This window comes from Rutidosis leptorrhynchoides, chromosome 1 (assembly GCF_046630445.1).
Source record: "Rutidosis leptorrhynchoides isolate AG116_Rl617_1_P2 chromosome 1, CSIRO_AGI_Rlap_v1, whole genome shotgun sequence".
In the NCBI taxonomy this organism is placed as follows: Eukaryota; Viridiplantae; Streptophyta; class Magnoliopsida; order Asterales; family Asteraceae; genus Rutidosis; species Rutidosis leptorrhynchoides.
This window is the reverse complement of record NC_092333.1, coordinates 516,214,768-516,233,067: the sequence shown is the minus strand read 5'-3', so window position 1 is coordinate 516,233,067 and position 18,300 is coordinate 516,214,768. Positions and strand designations below refer to the sequence as shown.

Genomic DNA, 18,300 nt, shown 5'->3' with positions numbered 1-18,300 from the left:
ATTATTAGTATTATCATTATGTATTATTATTATTATTATTATTATTATTATTATTATTATTATTATTATTTTTAATAATGTTAACAAATCATTAAAAGTATTATTATTAATATTATCATGAGTATCGTTATTAAATAATTATTAAAATTATTATCATAAACATCTTTAGTAGTAAAATTGATATATATATTTTTTACAGTTATTATTATTAATATCATTATATTTATTACTAAAAGAATTTTTAAGATTATTATTTTTATTAGTAATATTAAGTGTTTTCAATATTATCATTTTACCATTTCAAATATCATTTTAAGTATTAGTACAATTATTAGTTTAAACAAACAAACGATATATATATTTAATACATTAAACATAACAAAATTAATATTTTTCACATACAAAAGAAATACATGAAACATATATATATATATATATATATATATATATATATATATAAAATGATAGAACTAATAAGTTTATATATATATATATATATATATATATATATATATATATATATATATATATATATATATATATATATATATATATATATATATATATATATATATATATATATATATATATATATATATATATATATATATATATATATATTGTTCGATTACGATTATGTGTATTAATAAATAAACAAATGACATGGGTTCGTGAATCTGAGTCCAACCCTGCATTGTTCAATATAGTCATATGTATTTTTACTACAAAATAAATTAGGTGAGTTCATTTGATTCCCTTTTACTCTTTACATTTTTTGGGACTGAGAATACATGCGTTACTTTTACAACTGCTTTATTAAATGATTTTGAAATACATTTTGAACTACGAATACATGAAATGCTTTTATAAATGTTTGACAAGATAGACACAAGCAAAACATTCCTCGATTGAATTATGTGGACGTGATAATTGCCACTATTGAATTATGTGAACGTGATAATTGCCACAATTGATATGAATATTTTTCCCCTAATTATTATTGCTTGGTAACCTAAGAATTAGGGAACATCACTAATTTTAAGAATTAGTGCACGCCTAATTGACGCGAATCCTAAAGGTAGCTATCGGGTTTAACACCCCCACCCAGAATGTTCACTAGACGGAAGGGCTAGTGGGCGTGGTGTTTAGTACTTCGAGGTTTATATATTATACAGCCGAGATGTTCTATTTTGGGGATATTATTGATGTGCATTATATGTTAAGGTCGGTTACTAAGCCAAGAAATGAATGAAAAATGAATGTTATGTATCGAGAGAATGATTTTATACACAGGTTATGTGTATGTTATTTTTGTGCATGAGATATGTGTACAGTTACTAAGATTTATGAAAGATGATTTCGTACACGAGAAAGGTGTACTGTATTTAAAAGATATCGCATGTACATTACAGGTGGGAAAAGGATTCGGGCCCATTTGTACCATGCAGGATTTAAATCTTGTGGTCTATCAAAATGATGAATTTTATTGTTTTATGATAAACCTATGAACTCACCAACCTTTTGGTTGACACTTGAAAGCATGTTTATTCTCAGGTATGAAAGAAATATTCCGCTGTGCATTTGCTCATTTTAGAGATATTACTTGGAGTCATTCATGACATATTTCAAAAGACGTTGCATTCGAGTCGTCGAGTTCATCAAGATTATTACTAAGTCAATTATAGTTGGATATATTATGAAATGGTATGCATGTCGTCAACTGTCGATGTAATGAAAGTTTGTCTTTTAAAAACGAATACAATATTTGTAAAATGTATCATATAGAGGTCAAGTACCTCGCGATGAACTCAACTATTGTGAATCGTTTATAATGTATATGAACGGGTCCTTTCAGAATGGGTGTGGAAACCTCGAATGGGTAAAACAGGTCTTTGATGACCTAAGTTGTCTTGTTAGGGTGAAAATGCGATAACATTGTGAATATATGTGTATTAAGACCATAAATGACTAGAGTTGGGGTTTTTGACGAAGTTGACCCAATATTAGGGTTAAGTGTGCAAATGGGTCGGAATTGCACCTTTGGTCAAAGTGACACTAGAATGGTGAGTGAGTTGGTTGACCAACTTGATCTTATGATTGATTATGTGCATAATGTAATAGGTACGTTACATTGAAGTTTGCAAGCTCGGTTATCCTTCACAAAGACTTTGAGGTGAGTGGAATGATTATATGCATATGTATGTAATGTATTTATTTGTATGCTATGGTATGAAACAAAGAGCCGGTAGTGCCATAGTATGTGTGGGCGTGCTATGATGTGAACCAAAGAGCCGGTAGCGTCATAGTACGTGTGTTGTAGTGTGAACCAAAGAGCCGGTAGCACTATAGCATGATTTGTTAGGGTGTGAACCAAAGAGCCGGTAGCACCTTAGCATTGTTAGAGTGTGAACCAAAGAGCCGGTAGCACTCTAGCGTGAGTATGACTCGAGTTGTGATGTGAACCAAAGAGCCGGTAGCATCATGACAAATGCGCATGGTGTGAACCAAAGAGCCGGTAGCACCATGACGCGAGAATGGTTAACCATGGTTGTGTATTGTTTTGTAGCATATTATATTATGTCGATTATATGTATTTGATTACGCTAGTAGCTGTTTGTTGGAGATTATTAGCTTTATACTTGAGATGGTATGCTAATTGTATTGCTAGCATGTATGCGGTATATGTGTAAGTGATTGCAAATAGGTATATTATATATATATGGATATAATTATTACATTCACTAAGCTTTGCTTACCCTCTCGTTGTTTATCTTTTTATAGGCTCCGGCGTTGACAAGGGTAAGGGCATCCGATTGGATTAGAGATCCCGCTTGTTGTTTAGGGGACGCTTTTGGGATGTGATAGCTTTTGGAGTTTGGCCGAGTCTTGGGTAGTTTAACCCCCAAACACCATGCTCATAGTGTCGTTTGGAAATTAAACTAATGTGGTTGAAACTCATGATTTGTACGAAACTCGTAAAACGGTCGATGTGGGCCCCATTTTGTAAAACTTGTTTCGATGTTGGAAATCTATTAGTTTTACTTATATTGATATGATACGATAAATTGTTTCGTTGGAAAGTGTCGGGAAGCGGGTTTTTCGTTCAAGTGTAAAAGAAGACTGATCAGTCCCCGTTAGTTCAATTGAACGCCGTCCTAAAGTGTTGGACGCCGTCCAAGGCTTTAGTACTGGACGCCGTCCAGATGTACAGGTTAAAAAAAAATTTTGGGTCGTGTTTTTGGTATAACGAGGGTTGGGTTGTTACACTATCCTTTGTAGGAGAAATAGTAAAGATCACCCTATAATTTTTCGGTCTAGCACAAGGTCCTGTCTTCGACCATGCTACACAACCACCGTTCTTACGGTTGACACCCGATTTGGTTCAGGTGACCTAATGAATTTCGGTGAATTCTTAGGATTTTACGTTCAACAGTAATGAACGCATTGAAAATAGATTTTCAAAAAACAAATCGGTTTTAATTTTGATCAAAAAATTTTCTCGTTCAAGCTCGAGTTTAGATATCATCGAATTCCATGAGTTTGTAATTCTCAATCTTTAAGGTCAATCTCTAGGATTGAGTAATATCAGGCTTAAATGCTGATTTTTAATCTTTAAGGAGATTATCCTTTCTGGGGGTCTGATACATTAGCCTTATCAAGCTAATTTGCACGGCGCCCTCTCCATTTTACGAGACAGATCCTCTCATGGATAAGATAAGTCTGACCACATGACGACCCTGTATGATGCTGAGGTCCCTGGATTTCCAGCTGATTTTTGAGAAATCTTTTCATGGTTTTTCGTAGACTCTACAACTGGTCTAGATGACAACTTCTTGACCTAAATCAAGAAGCGCATTTCTTTTTCGGAAGACTTTACTTCATTTTAATGATGGAATCGATTCATCGTGTAGATCCATCTTTTCTTTCATCTTTATTACAATATTACGGGTAAAACAGTTAATTTAGTCCAAAACAAAAGCCTTGCAATAACTTTACAGAAACATGTGATAGACAGTTTTTAATTGAATAACTTGGTACATTCTCCCCACACTTGGATTTTTTCATGCGTCTTTTTATTTCTAATAAATAAATTCAAGCGTTTTAGTTGTTTCTCAATGTATGTCCTCTTTTTAGGGTAACAATACTTTCGGTATTAACACCTAGTTTTATCGTTCATAAATATGTATAAACATGATTTTGAATTCATTTAGTTGAAAATTTTTCAAATTTTCATAAAATTTAGAAAATAAGCCAATTATAAACCCGAGAGAATTTATAACCCTTCCCCACACTTGAGATCGTGTAATGCCTTCATTTGCGTGAAATCAGACTATAGTTATAAATTCATGAGGGTGATTAGTCTAGAAAAGTGACTAAAAATACCCAGTTTGTAATTTAAAAGATCGTAAAATGATAGACGGTGCACCTCATTGTGATTCCTTTTGTTATTTTATCACACATGTTTTTCTTCAAAAATTGCTGCTTTTCTGAACTGTTTGCTAATCTTTGAAAATACGTCTTTTACCCTAATTTATCATGCATTTTTATTAACGAGTTATGCACTAACCCGAACCCCTAATTTAACGTTAAGTGGGGTTAGACTTCCCCACACTTGGCTGACGACATATGAAGTCAGTAGAATAAGTTCCAAGAATTAAAATAGTGAGCCAGTTATTTACATCTCGGGTGGTGTATAATATATCAATGGGTTTAAAGTTTAGACCCACCTGATCGTCACAACTTAATTTTTTTTTTAAGTGTAGCTTTTAGTAAATGGATATGTCTCTTTTCTGGTTCTTGGTCAAATGGATCGCTATACACCGACATACATATTTCTATAGGGTGGACAATTCCTAACATTTCCTTCCGTTCATTCTCAGAATCAAAGTTTTTACCTCTATTACCCAATTGGGTGAAGTCCGAGGTGTCATTATCTATTACAGCTCGTAGTTCATCTTCGGTAGATGACTCGTCTATTGAGAATATTGGGTTGGAAGGTTGTGAAATGGTGAATTTCGGGATCGAAGCAAATTCTTCTTCATTAACGGTCCTTATCGGTCCCACCACTTTGGTCTCGGGGGTAAAATTTCCAACGTTATCGTTTTCCCAAGAGTACCAATTTGTCACCCTTACTTCTTCTTCATCCATTGATGGATCGATGATTTCGTCGGTAGAGGCTAATGTGTCGATATGTTGTGAAATTGGTAAAACTGAATAAAAAGTATCATCGGGATAATTGGTGATTTCGGAGCTCTCGAATTCAACAAAATTCGATGATATGAGATTTTCTTGTACATGACTCCTCAGATCAACAGGTGTATAGTCTGATAGAGTTTCAGCCTGCCAATTTGCAAACTCTCTTATCGGTTCATTTTGAGCGTCAAATTCTTCGAGTTTGATTTTCATATAATCTAAAAAAAATTTCAGACACATAATTTTCCTCGTCCTCTGGTTGTTGAGTTTGGATATATTCTTGGGAATAATCCCAATTTGAATTGTATTCCTCATAATCATTCCATTCAGGTTTCATGGGTACATAATTTTTCATAGGAACGTAATAATAACATTCTCATGTTGAATGATAATCTCCACAGATTTCACAACCAGTTATTGTTTCGTCATTCGTGATCCAAGATTGACCGAACGGATTGTCATAAACACTCGTTTGAGAGTGTTGATGTAATTGATTTCGTATGTCAGAAAGAGTTTCCAAAATATATTCGAGATTTTCCATAATGCGCTTATTACCAAATTTTAGCTACAATGTGGTGCATTTACTAATTATTATATTAGTTATATAAAAAAAATTATATAAGTTATCAAATTAATAGACTTTTCTGCTTTTGCCTACGTTTCGAATAGCCAATAGATGCAGCAGGTAGTCAGGATCCTTTAAATCAGAAAATCCACAACTCGCCACTAACAAATCCAACTATTACTACGAACCATAAAATTGGTGTCTATTAATTTAAATCGTTTGTACAAAAATATAGTTTTATAAAAATATTATTTTTATATTATAAAATATAAAAAAAAAATTATTAAATTATATTATTGTCAATGTTAAATGTTAATTAGACTTTTAACAAGACCATCTATAAGTTTGCTCGAGTGATTTATATACATTAACTAGAAAATGTAATAATAGATCAACGATATTCTAGAGAAACAAGTGGACAAGTTGAACCAAACTAGTAAATTTATATGTATTAACTAGTAAATGTAATAATAATATTTTTTTATTTTTTTATTAATTTTTTTTTACCTAACCACTTTATTTATTTAATGTTCTGTGGATCGACGCAAGTAACAGATGAGTTGAAGGAATTAGGGTGTGGCTGGAGGGACGCGTGGGACCCTAGGTGGTTTTTGTCTTGGTCGACACAAAGAAGAAAAAGAGGCCAAGAAATTTAATCATTTAATTATTGGTGTGAAATTATTGTTGTTGGGTGATCTCGAGCAAGGCAGAAACAAAAGAAGGATATTATTTTCTTCTGACTTGAAATTTGTGGAATTCAAGAGTTAAAAGAGGTTTACCTGATATTTTTAGTTCATTGATTTTTATTCATATTGTGATCATTGTTTTCGAACATATATATTATTACTTTTTTTTTACAAATATAAATTAAAAATATAGCGTTTTTGCGCTCCCCGGCAGCGGCGTCAAAAACTTGATGATGCAGCGGAAGTATACGAAATATACTATATTTTTAATACGAAATACGATACAAATTACACAAGTTTTATTATTTATTTACAAATGGGATATACCTAAACTCTGCTACAATACTATAGGCAGTGTACCTAATCGTAGAGTAGTATAGTTTTTAGTAAGTCCGGTTCGTTTCACAGGGAGACGGCTTAATATATATATATATATATATATATATATATATATATATATATATATATATATATATATATATATATATATATATATATAGTAGTGTTATTATTATTATACCGTCTAATGACTGGTTTGTCGATTTTATATTTTAAGAGTAAAGATAAATGACGATAATTAAAGTGCGTAAAATAAATAACAATATTTAAATGATGATAATTACAATTGCGATAAGATATGAAATAAAATAATTATGCTTATTTAAACTTCCGTAATCATGATGTTTGACGTTTTAATTTTAATTTATTACTCTGGGTTAATTGTCCTTTGTCCTGGATTGTTTGATACGTCTATCTGGTTTTTGTCCATAATAGTCCATCGGTCATAATTATAAAGTGCGAGTGTCCTCGTCAAATTAACCCTTATACCCGAAGTCAAATAGTCCAACTAATTAGGGATTTAGACTGTGACGCGGTTTTCACTTCTGTCAACAATTATACCAGGTCTCCCTATGCATAATCCACCCCTGTTTTAATTAGTTTATGAATATTAATTCATCCACTTGATCAGAATGAATAATCAATTACCCAACCCAATTGATTAATTAAATGATTGTAAAAGATTCCGTATAAACGTCACTAAATAGGACAACTACAATCATTATTAATTATTAGATTAAATAATTTGAGAATAGGTTTAACAGACTCCAATGAGTTGTCACTCTATTAGACAATTACCCTCATCCATTAATAGTCAATAGTCCAATTTCCACAAGTGTTGGTCATTTGCCCAAACCCTAATTATGGTCCAAAGTTCAATAACCCCGTCTTAATATTTAGTCCAACATCACGATTACTTCGACTTAAATAAGCATAATAATAACTTAGTTACGAGACATTAATTTAAAAAGGAGAACATAACTTACAATGATTATTAGTCGCGTAGTGTTACACGGACAGAACTTCGACTTCAAAACCCGTAAATTAACCGTTACATTACATAACTAACTAATATAAAACTAATATATATATATATATATATATATATATATATATATATATATATATATATATATATATATATATATATATATTATACAGAGGGAGAGATAGATATTCAAGGTGTAATTCATTGAGCAGAATGTGTGGCCTTTTATAGGCAAATGAAAGTATTGTGTTGAAGTTGAAATTTGGTGAAGTTGAATAAATCAACTTGTTCATTCTGCACGTTCCGATGGCTAATTCTCAATTTGCAAATTGAGATATTATTATATTATTATTATTAATTATATATATATATATATATATATATATATATATATATATATATATATATATATATATATATATATATATATATATATATATATATATATATATATATATATATATATATATATATATTATATTCTTGTGCATAGTTGACTTGTAATTTTAGCTCCGTTGACTTGTACGTTGATGCTCGATTTATGTCTCGGTTCCGGTTTCGAACGTCATTTCGTATGCTTTAATATCTTGTACTTTGCGTTTCGCGGCTTGTACTCTTGTCAATTTTTAGACGTTATTCATCGATAAATTAAACCACTTGGAGTGTAACTTCTACGTTTGAGCATTTTGGACGTTTTCGTTTTCAAATCTTCTTTTTCGTCTTCCGTCTTCGCACTTATTTATTTAAACGATTACAACTTAAAAATAGAACAATTACAACTAAAAACTTTACATGTTGGAAAGATATTGCGACTAAATATATGATCATTTGGAGCACTATCAGTCAGACCAAGGCGATCTCTGTCTGAGTAAACACCACCGAACAACTCACAACAACTAGAATCACCGGAACCAACCCCGTAACGAACGTGGACCACATAAAGTCAAAGACTTTCGCTGCCTGTGTCCACCGTCCACTCTCGAAACTTCGCCGGAAACCCAGATATCCTGAGAGACGACCGGAGCTAGAAGAAGGTGGAAGTGGGAACCGAAAAAAAGGAAGTTAAAAGATCATCGAGCCACCGGCATCTCAGAAAAAAAGCGGCGGAAAAACCCTAGCAGGAGAAGGGGATCGAGAGAGAAAAAAAGGGAGAGAGATAGCATACTCTCTTTTGTTAATGGGAAAAACACCTTTTGTTAATGGGTCAACAAGTGGTGGGCACCATTAAATTACAACCATCACAAAACACAATTGGGTCTCTAATGGATCCCCATCTGAGCTTTGACATAATGCACACAAAATCCCATCTTCATCCTCATTGAGCTTGATCTTGATTTTGAACAATTATAGTATATATATGCAAATTCATGCTGATAACAAATGGAGAATGACATGTTCTATTCACAAATTATACCAAATTCAGCAAACAAAAATAGCATATATGCATAAATTCCCTTACAAAAAGCACTGAAGTAAATTAATATGGAATATGGAATGATCTTAAAAACGCAATATTTTAACTCAAAAGTCAAATTCAAACGAAGGGTGACTAGCTAAAGCATATTAATTAACGGTGACTATTGTTGAGGTGTGGAGACATTTAAACAAAAGCTGAAAAAAAAAGTGTCACTAAAAACTGTTTAAACACTAGGTGAAACTTGATCAGAAGGTTTGTTCGAAGAATCAAGAGTGCACGGCGCGCACGTTGTCTGGCAGTGAGCTGTCAGCATGTTGATCAACTTTTGCACATGGGATCCGTATTTGGTTGTCCAAGTTGTCACTTTAGGTGCATGTGGGCTACTTTACACCTTGTTTTAGAGCTGTGATCATGCTAATACAAGGGTGTAAAGAGGATCAAGATGGCTAGTTGATGATTACTTGAAGCATGCTTATGTATTCTTGTTCTCCTATAAATGTTCCTGATTATAACTCATTGTAAACTCACCACCACGAAATTTAATCAATAAGAACACTCTTTGGTTGGCCGTGAACTAAAGCAATCACAAACGATTGCATATAACCACGTTAAATTCCCGTGTTTTTATCATTCTTGCTTGTGTTACGATTATCACTATATTTTTCGTTTGTTGGAAGTGGGTTAGATAACTTGGGTTATCTTGTCTTGTTTGGGCTCACCTAATCGGGTTTCCTAACATATATGAAGAGATTGCATCGACTCATTGACCAGGTTGATACAGATAAAATGCACCTTTCAGAGCATTCATTCCAAATGGATTTAGCCGCACTAGGTCAACATTTATAATTTTACAAACCAGTTACGGACCCAATTATCCTGTTGCATTGAGTCTGAAAGGTGCATATTATCCATATTATCCTAGTAAAAAAGTCAATGCAATCTCTAAATATGTTTTTAAGAATTGTAGATGGATATTTGGGATGTGGAAAGTTTCTAGACTGGAAGGAACCATAACAAATGTAAGATGAGCTTAATATTTATTCGTTACGGGCCCGATTCTTCCGTAAAACAATCTAAGAAGCATGATCCCAGAAACCTAAAGTTATTGGCATGTTTTCCACATGTGGATTGGGTAGTCGGTGATTGGTATGTGTTTCCATTAACTGAACCATCATCTACTGTTTCTCATGGCTAGAATTCATTGGAGAATCAGAACGTAATTCAGAAGTGGTGATTGGTATGTGTTTCCATTAAAAAATATTTAGGTTTTTTTGAGACATGGCGAGTAATACGCGAGTTTTGACCGAGTAATCCCGAGTTCTGCAACACTAAGTAGAAGCGACCCATTAAAGAAAAGATAAATTGTTTCGCAATTATTAAAAAATATTTTGGATTTGTTGGAAGACATGGGTCATACTTCTTGGTCGAATCCTCCTCAACTTCTTAATCACTTTCTAATTTCTCCAACCAACTCTTGCCATGAAAAATATTAGATGATGGTTTGGTTATGGAAGCATACGCCAATCACCGACTACCCAATCTGAATGTGGAAGACGCGCCGATAACTTTAGGTTTCTAGGATTGTGTTCCTCAGATTGTGTTACTCAAAAATAGGGTGCGTAACGTGCAGAAGCTACCCAATGAACAAATCATGAGCCAACTTTTACATTTGTTATGGTTCCATCTACAATCCTTAAAAACATATAAAAATACTGCATTGATTGTTTGATCAGGATAATATGGATAAAATGCACCATTAAGAGCATTCATTCCAACAGGTTTTAGCCGTACTGGGTCAACATTTATAACTTTACAAACCAGTTACGGGCTCAATTATCCTGTTGCATCGACTCTGAAAGGTGCATACTATTCGTATTATCCAGGTCAAACGATCAATGCAATCTCTTCATATGTTTTAAAGAATTGTAGATGGATATCTGGGTTGTGGTAAGCTTCTAGACTGGAAATAATCATGACAAATGTAACAGTGAGCACATTGGCTAGCTTCTGCAAATTACAGTCTCAATTTTTCCGAAACACCATCTGACAGAATTTCGGAAACTAAAGTTATTGAAGTGTTTTCCACATGCGGATTGGGTATTCGGTGATTGGTGTCTGCTTCCATTAACTAACCCATTATCTATTGGATCTCATGGTAAGAGTTCGTTGGAGAAATCGGCATTAAAAGTGGTGAATGAGAGGGTTCGGCCAAGAATTACAACCAATGTCGCTCAACAAATCCAAAATTATATCTTTAATAAATCCAAGAGTTTTGATCGATTTTCTGGGTAATACCGAGTAATCCGAGAAATTAGACCGAATCATCGGGAGACTTTTATTACCGAGTACTTCAGAGTTCTCCAACACTACGTAGATTAACATACTAATGCATAAGGTTTAAAAAGTGAACATTGAGCTAGGTTTTACACTAATGGTGTATATCCGTACATGAGTCTACAACATCTTAAGATAGCAATATGCTAGCTAGATAACATATACAAGTAATGCTATGCAAAGCATGAAATATGCAAAACACAATAGAACTTCTTTAGTAGTGATTCACAGTCTAAATGCGCAACAAAATAATCTATCAGTTAGTAACATACAACTAAAAGGTTTTGTTAGCATTACCTAAGCTTATATTACCCACAACGTCAGAAAGGCCTTGGTCCGTTCGAAGAACACCAGAAATACCACCCAAATAAACTCCCTAAAATTACAAAACAATATGAAATAGAAAACCTGATTCACTAAAAAGTAAGTGACATATTTCAGTTCACCGGCAAGTTGGTAAATACACAAAATAACTGACCTGAACTATGCCTTTTTGTAGCTCGTGTTCCAGTAAAGTAAGCTTGTTTCTCCTAGACTCTAGCTTCTGAACATAAGCCTGTATAATAAACAAAAAAAATTCACTCACAGAATCTTTTAAGTGCTCATACAAGAAAGAATTGTCTAGTCTATCAATTCTCATGTTCAATTTGCTTAATTGTTCTGTAACAATTATATCAAACGAAAATATAATTCAATCTTGAATATTTATTTACCTGTATTACATCTATACGACTACATATGAAGAACTACATTAAACTAATAGAACCTTCATAGAGAATTAGAGAAGAATTTGAAAACAAAGAAAATAGATGCATATCTTGTGTTAAAATAATCTATATCGTTGTTATAATCTTTCCATGATAAATTAATTGGATTGTTTTTCTTTTATAGATAAAAACATATTTTTAACTGATAGGCTGACATGTGGTAGGAATAAAAAAGTTGACACGTGGCAGGAATTAATCAAGAGTTGACACGTATGATTATTTTCACGCGCTTTATATAATGTATAGATAGATAGATAGATTTTGAATATTTTAATTTCTCTTTCTTTTATTGAATGACAATAACATCCCCTAAACTTTCACCAAACACTAATAATAAGAACGAACTTAATATGCACTCTTGAACCTTTAATCAATTGACAATAACAGCCCTTGTTATTTATATATTGTCAGAATATATATTTATATTAAAAGTCAACCTTAGTCTAAATTCGAGTTCTCCCCGAGTTGTTAGGAACTCCCAAAAACCTCTGACCGAGATCTCCAACCATGATTCAAAAAACATTTATACATCCAAAGTTATCTTTATGAGTGGAGTATGTGACATCAATGACTAAAACGGAAAAAATATCAACTTGTATGGACTCAAATCATGTACGTACAAAAGATCAAGTTAAGGCTGCAATAGGTAACAATAAACATTCAATAAAGGGTTATCACAATGCTAACGGCGATACAAATCATCCATTTCTCGGTTATCCTATACTGAGAAACAAGTAAGAATGTAACTAGGCCCAATGCTGGCAATTTGTATATCGCCACCCCGGAATTTGCTAACAACGGAGGTAAGATATAAACCACAAATCTGTATGTACGTCTTACATGCGCAATAAAGGGTGCTATCACAATGCTAAGGGCGATACGAATCATTCATTTCCAGGTTATTCTATACTGAGAAACAAGTAAGAATGTAATTAGGCCCAACGCTAACAATTTGTATATTGACACCCCAGAAGTTTCTGACAATGGAGGTAAGATATATACCACAGATTCGTATGTACGTCTTACATGCGCAATCCCCACCAATATCCCGTAAAGTGTAAAGGAAGTCGCACCAACACATCACATTTTGAAGTAAGCCTCAACGCTTTCATAAAAACAAAGTCATTTATTAGTAATTACTACACATATAACATATTCGATAATAACTTATGATTTTAAAACATTTGGCTCTTATCTCTAGTCTTTGTAATATAATAACTTCATCTTTACTTTTCAAATTTGAAGTGTGTGCATTTGAGATACCCGAAAGGTGAATGATGAAAAAAAAAACATATAAAGTGGTAACAATAAGAAGAATAACTTGTAACAATAATATATAGTTTTCTTGAAGTAGCTTATCTACTTTCAATAGATAGCTACTAATAAAACAAATAAAGTGGTTATCAAGAATGAAACTTATTGTTGCAACTTAATATGTTTTATGTCATCATTCTCCATTCGGATATTCCAAATACACACTCTTTAACTTAGAAAAGTAAGGATTATGTTATTATAGTACAAAAGATATAGATAAGATCAGAATGTCTTAAGATCAGATCAGAAGTTCTTATCGTACATGTTATACATGTAGTAATACTAATGCATGACTTTGTTTTTATGAAAACTTGGAGACTTAGCATCTATTTATGCACATGATTTAAGTCAATACAAAGTGATATTTTTTCGTTTTAGTTATTGATGTAACATACTAATTCATAAAGATAACTATGAGTGTATAACCACAAGAAAACTTTTAAGAGTCATACCTTTTCCCTAAGCCTACTTTTTCTGGCTGCCTCTCTAATTTTTGCAAGCCTCCTCTGTGTCTGCTAGCAAAAATCAATTAATTTAGTTTAGAAAGAGATGCTACAGAACTGCAATTAAAAATAAAATCTCAAAGAAATTAATTGTAAGAGTCTTGGTTTTACACAAGTGTAAGAGTCCTTTAGAAAATTCTAGTAATTAATTGTAAGATTCTTAGTTTACACAATTAAGAAAAACCGCAAAGAAACATACAAAAATTTTCATACAGAAATAAATAAACAAATGAATAGAACTTATATGAACAAAAAAGAACAGATGATTTCATTGCCAACTCGTTTACGACCTTTGGATATACTAACAAAAGCCAACATTTGGTCCAAACTCATTAGCCTATCGATGGTCATACCAAATGATTTTGACCAATATTGGCTGTTGAGTTTCAGTACAATGCTTGGATATAAGATGCGACGTTGATCCACAGCCTACAGCGACTATAAATAGTTGTCCTATCTTATTGATAATTAAAATAAAATGACCTTCGTATCCGGTGTCTCTGAGTGATCATTCCTTGAGCTAGAAGTAGGCCCTTTCTCCTTTCCATCACGCTACAAAAAATAATAATATCTAAAAAGCAATCAAGAAGCAAACCAAAACATCTAGTAATGTTTAATTTCACCTTGATTCACAAAACAGCTTTGTGTTATTACTAAAAATTATTGTAAAAACGTAACAGCTTTAATAGTTTTTGATGATTCAACAGGGGAACCATCAGGTTTTGAGGTTGGAGAGTATGTAGTTGTCAGATATCTATGATAATCTATTGGAATCACTGCTTTATATTGAAAGTATTTCACTAATAAATACCTACCAAATTTACAAAAGCAATCCAGCTACACAGTCCATTAACTAAAATGATTCCATTATATACATAGATGAGAAGTTCAACTTAGAATGGCAGTTCTGTTTTAATTGTTTTATAATAACATTTTGTTAGGAAATATTTTGGGTTTCTTGAGAGATAATGTAATTTTTGGGGAGAGAGATAATGTAATTTTTCAGAAATGTAAAGCAACTTGAGGTAAAAACCCAGTAAAAAAATTATAAATATAACATTTTGTTAGGAAATATTTTGGGTTTCTTGAGAGAGGAGAAATTTGAGGGTCTCACGACTTTGATGCTCTAGAACAATGAAAGATCATATGATCCACCTCCATTTTTTACCCTGCACAATACAAAAAACTCATGTTAATCAACACATCATGAATTTTCTTGTAGAAAAAAACAATTGCGCTAAACATGCATTTAGGAGAATACAGGGAGCGAAAAACTAAGTGGATTCTTACGAAATATGAAAAGCATCAATAGTAAAAGTTATTTAATTATTATCTTAAAATTTAGCAATCTCAAGAACATGTGATGTACTAGAGTGATCGACTATTATTTGTGGTTGAGTCCCTTTCAATCAGTGACACGAATCATATTGTATCATTAAATATTATCTATTCCTTTGACTGAAAGATTGGCAATTCATCTTAGGTTCACAAACGCACATATATTGAGTGCTAATGCTTTCAGAATCTTTTGGTTGTTTGCTAGGAAATTCATGTTCTCAACATTACAATAAAACTGAGCACACTACTTATCAAAAGTTCCATGTTCCAATGACAGTTTATTAGGTTGTCTTAACATCGTCATAAACGAAACATGTGTCAGCAATCACTCGCTAATGATGTTAACAAAATTCATCGCCATTAAAAAACTATATATTTGTAGTAGTTCCATTGCAAACTTTTTACTCCGAAAACAAATTTTGCAAAAAACATGTCATCTTCCTATTACCCTGTAGCTAAATAATAGTGGGATTAACGAAAAATACATCCGGTTCTGTACGTATAAAGATAGCCCATCAACCAAGCTCACTTGGGACAAAAAGGTGTATTAAAGGAGTAGAGCCATAAAAAGTTGTGTAAGTTTATGAGATCTTATTGAAGAAGATGAAGCCTAACCTCCATAGGATGGTCATTAAGAATATCACACATTTCCTGTACGATGCCTCCCTGCACTGCTCTCATATAATCAATTGAATGCCTCCACTTTAACTGAAGAAACAGAGGAGCAAAAAATAAGCTGATGTAAAAGGATAAGATCGTTCAGCCATATGAATAAGAAAAAGAATATAAGCTACGAGATTTGCAATTGAAAGACAATATGAATATATGTAAATAGTATACAACATTGTGTAACTGCAGACGATGAAGAACTCATGTAAACTTAGGTGTAAAACAGATTTTTAACAAGGTTGAAAGATCTGGTAAGTTAATACTAACACACCACAAAAACAAAGAGTAGAACTTGCTGAGTTGTACGAAGAATAACAGTAAAAAAGGATAGGAATCCATCACTTTAATCTCTAAAGGATGTTAATCCACCAAGATTAAAGATAAAAGAAACACTTTTAACCACCAAGATCATAAGACCTATAAAGGAAAATAAAGATTTCGGATAAATAGAGCTTGATTCCATTGGAATTCATATTCATCAAAAACTGATCTGTTACATTCCATCAGCTTCTCTTTTCTCTTTTATAGAGGAATCAAGTTTCTAGATACTTCTATTCCCTAGACAAAAAAAAAACAAAATAATAATAATAACAAAACCTAAAAATCGTTATGAGGTTGTTGGAAATGTTAAGCGGTTGTAACATGGTACAACAATCTTCAACCAATAGTACAACAAACAAAAGAATCAAATCTGTTGGGACCACTCAATCTTCAACCAATAGTACAACAAATAAGGAATCAAATCACTTGGGATCACTTTTGCAGCTCCCATTTTCTCCAGCAGCTGCTGTTGTTCCACTATTAGCTCCATTTGCTAATCTGTCTCTATCTTCCTTCATACATGATTGGTTGGCTTCTAAGCTTCATTTCCAACTAATATGACTTAAATAAAACTACTACAATCACACACATATATGTTGCATATCCATACAAACATAAAGCATGTGACCTGGTTATTGAAAGCAAGTAAAATAGGAATGGTAATGGCCTAAGCCATCCATTTAAGTAAGGTACACCATTGGTTGAATTTAGGGTCACCAAACAATCCCTCAAAATGAGACATAGCAGGTATCACAACCATAGCTTGACTTGTATCCATCACCAAATCACGTTGTGTAATTATATTCTTCTCATTTGATATTAGAACCGTATCAAGAACTTAACTGATTGCATGTATGAAAAAATCATAAAACAATGAATACACATATCATAAGTGCAATGATATAAACTGAAGTTAATTTCATAATCATGATTGAGTATAAAAACTATCTAAACAAATTGATCAATTGAAATTAACTTGTTGAAAAAAACCATGGTTGTAAAAGCACCCCAATAAATCAGGATGAATTAGTCTGACTAGTCTTCGACTTGGCCAATTTAATCGGCCAAAGTTGTTAATAATCCAATTTAGTCGGTATAAGTTGTCATTATTAGTTCAAAGTCGGTTATATTAAGTAGTCAAAGTCAAAGTTGGTCAATATCCAACTAGTAGCCGACTAGTCCCCGACTAGTCCCCGATTAGTCGAATAGTTGTTTTTTGAGCGCTTAAACCCTTTTAAAAAATAGTTGATGTTTGTTCCTATGTTAACGTTAACAAAAGACATTTTGTCTTGAGTCAACATGTTCAAATAACTTGTTTCAAGGCCAACCCATCTCTCATTTCGGTCATTCATGTCGGGTGGTTACGAGGCTAGCTAGTATCTGGGAAGAGGGGAAGGTCTGACTAGCTACACTTACAACTTTGAAAGAAAAAAAAAACAACTAAAAGATTAGCTACATTTACAATTAAAAAAAAAAAAAAAACTAAATTAATGTAACTGAAAAACATCAAACACCATATTTATATAAATATAACGACCAAAATGTAAGTAATTGCATACCAGTTTCAAAAACGGAATTGGCGGAACTAGCGTTTGCGCATCTGCAAGCTTCATCTTTTGGTAAGTTCCGTTGTGGTGAGTTGCATAAACCCTAATTTTGCCCCCAAACTCTTTCTAGTTTTTACATTTTTACATACTTTAAAGTTACCGTCTTGTAATTGTAAGCTTGAGGTTTGACATAAACCAAATATATTTTCGTCTAGCATACCAATTAAAAATATAGTAAATACTATTTGTGCTGATAAATCAGGTAGCATACTGAAACACTTGACAAACAACAAATGCTATCTCAACATAAATAAATCTA

The 18,300-nt window shown here is 32.6% G+C and overlaps 1 long non-coding RNA gene across 1 annotated transcript; it reads right to left on the bottom strand.

Annotated features, from left to right (window-relative positions):
- Window positions 1-10,506: 10,506 nt before the first annotated feature.
- Window positions 10,507-18,064, bottom strand: LOC139876709 (uncharacterized). The gene is made up of 7 exons (XR_011768255.1): window positions 17,994-18,064; window positions 16,060-16,152; window positions 15,221-15,275; window positions 14,590-14,658; window positions 14,056-14,115; window positions 12,001-12,078; window positions 10,507-11,898 (listed from the first exon to the last, which is right to left on the bottom strand). It is a non-coding gene; the product is annotated as an uncharacterized lncRNA (long non-coding RNA).
- Window positions 18,065-18,300: the final 236 nt, after the last annotated feature.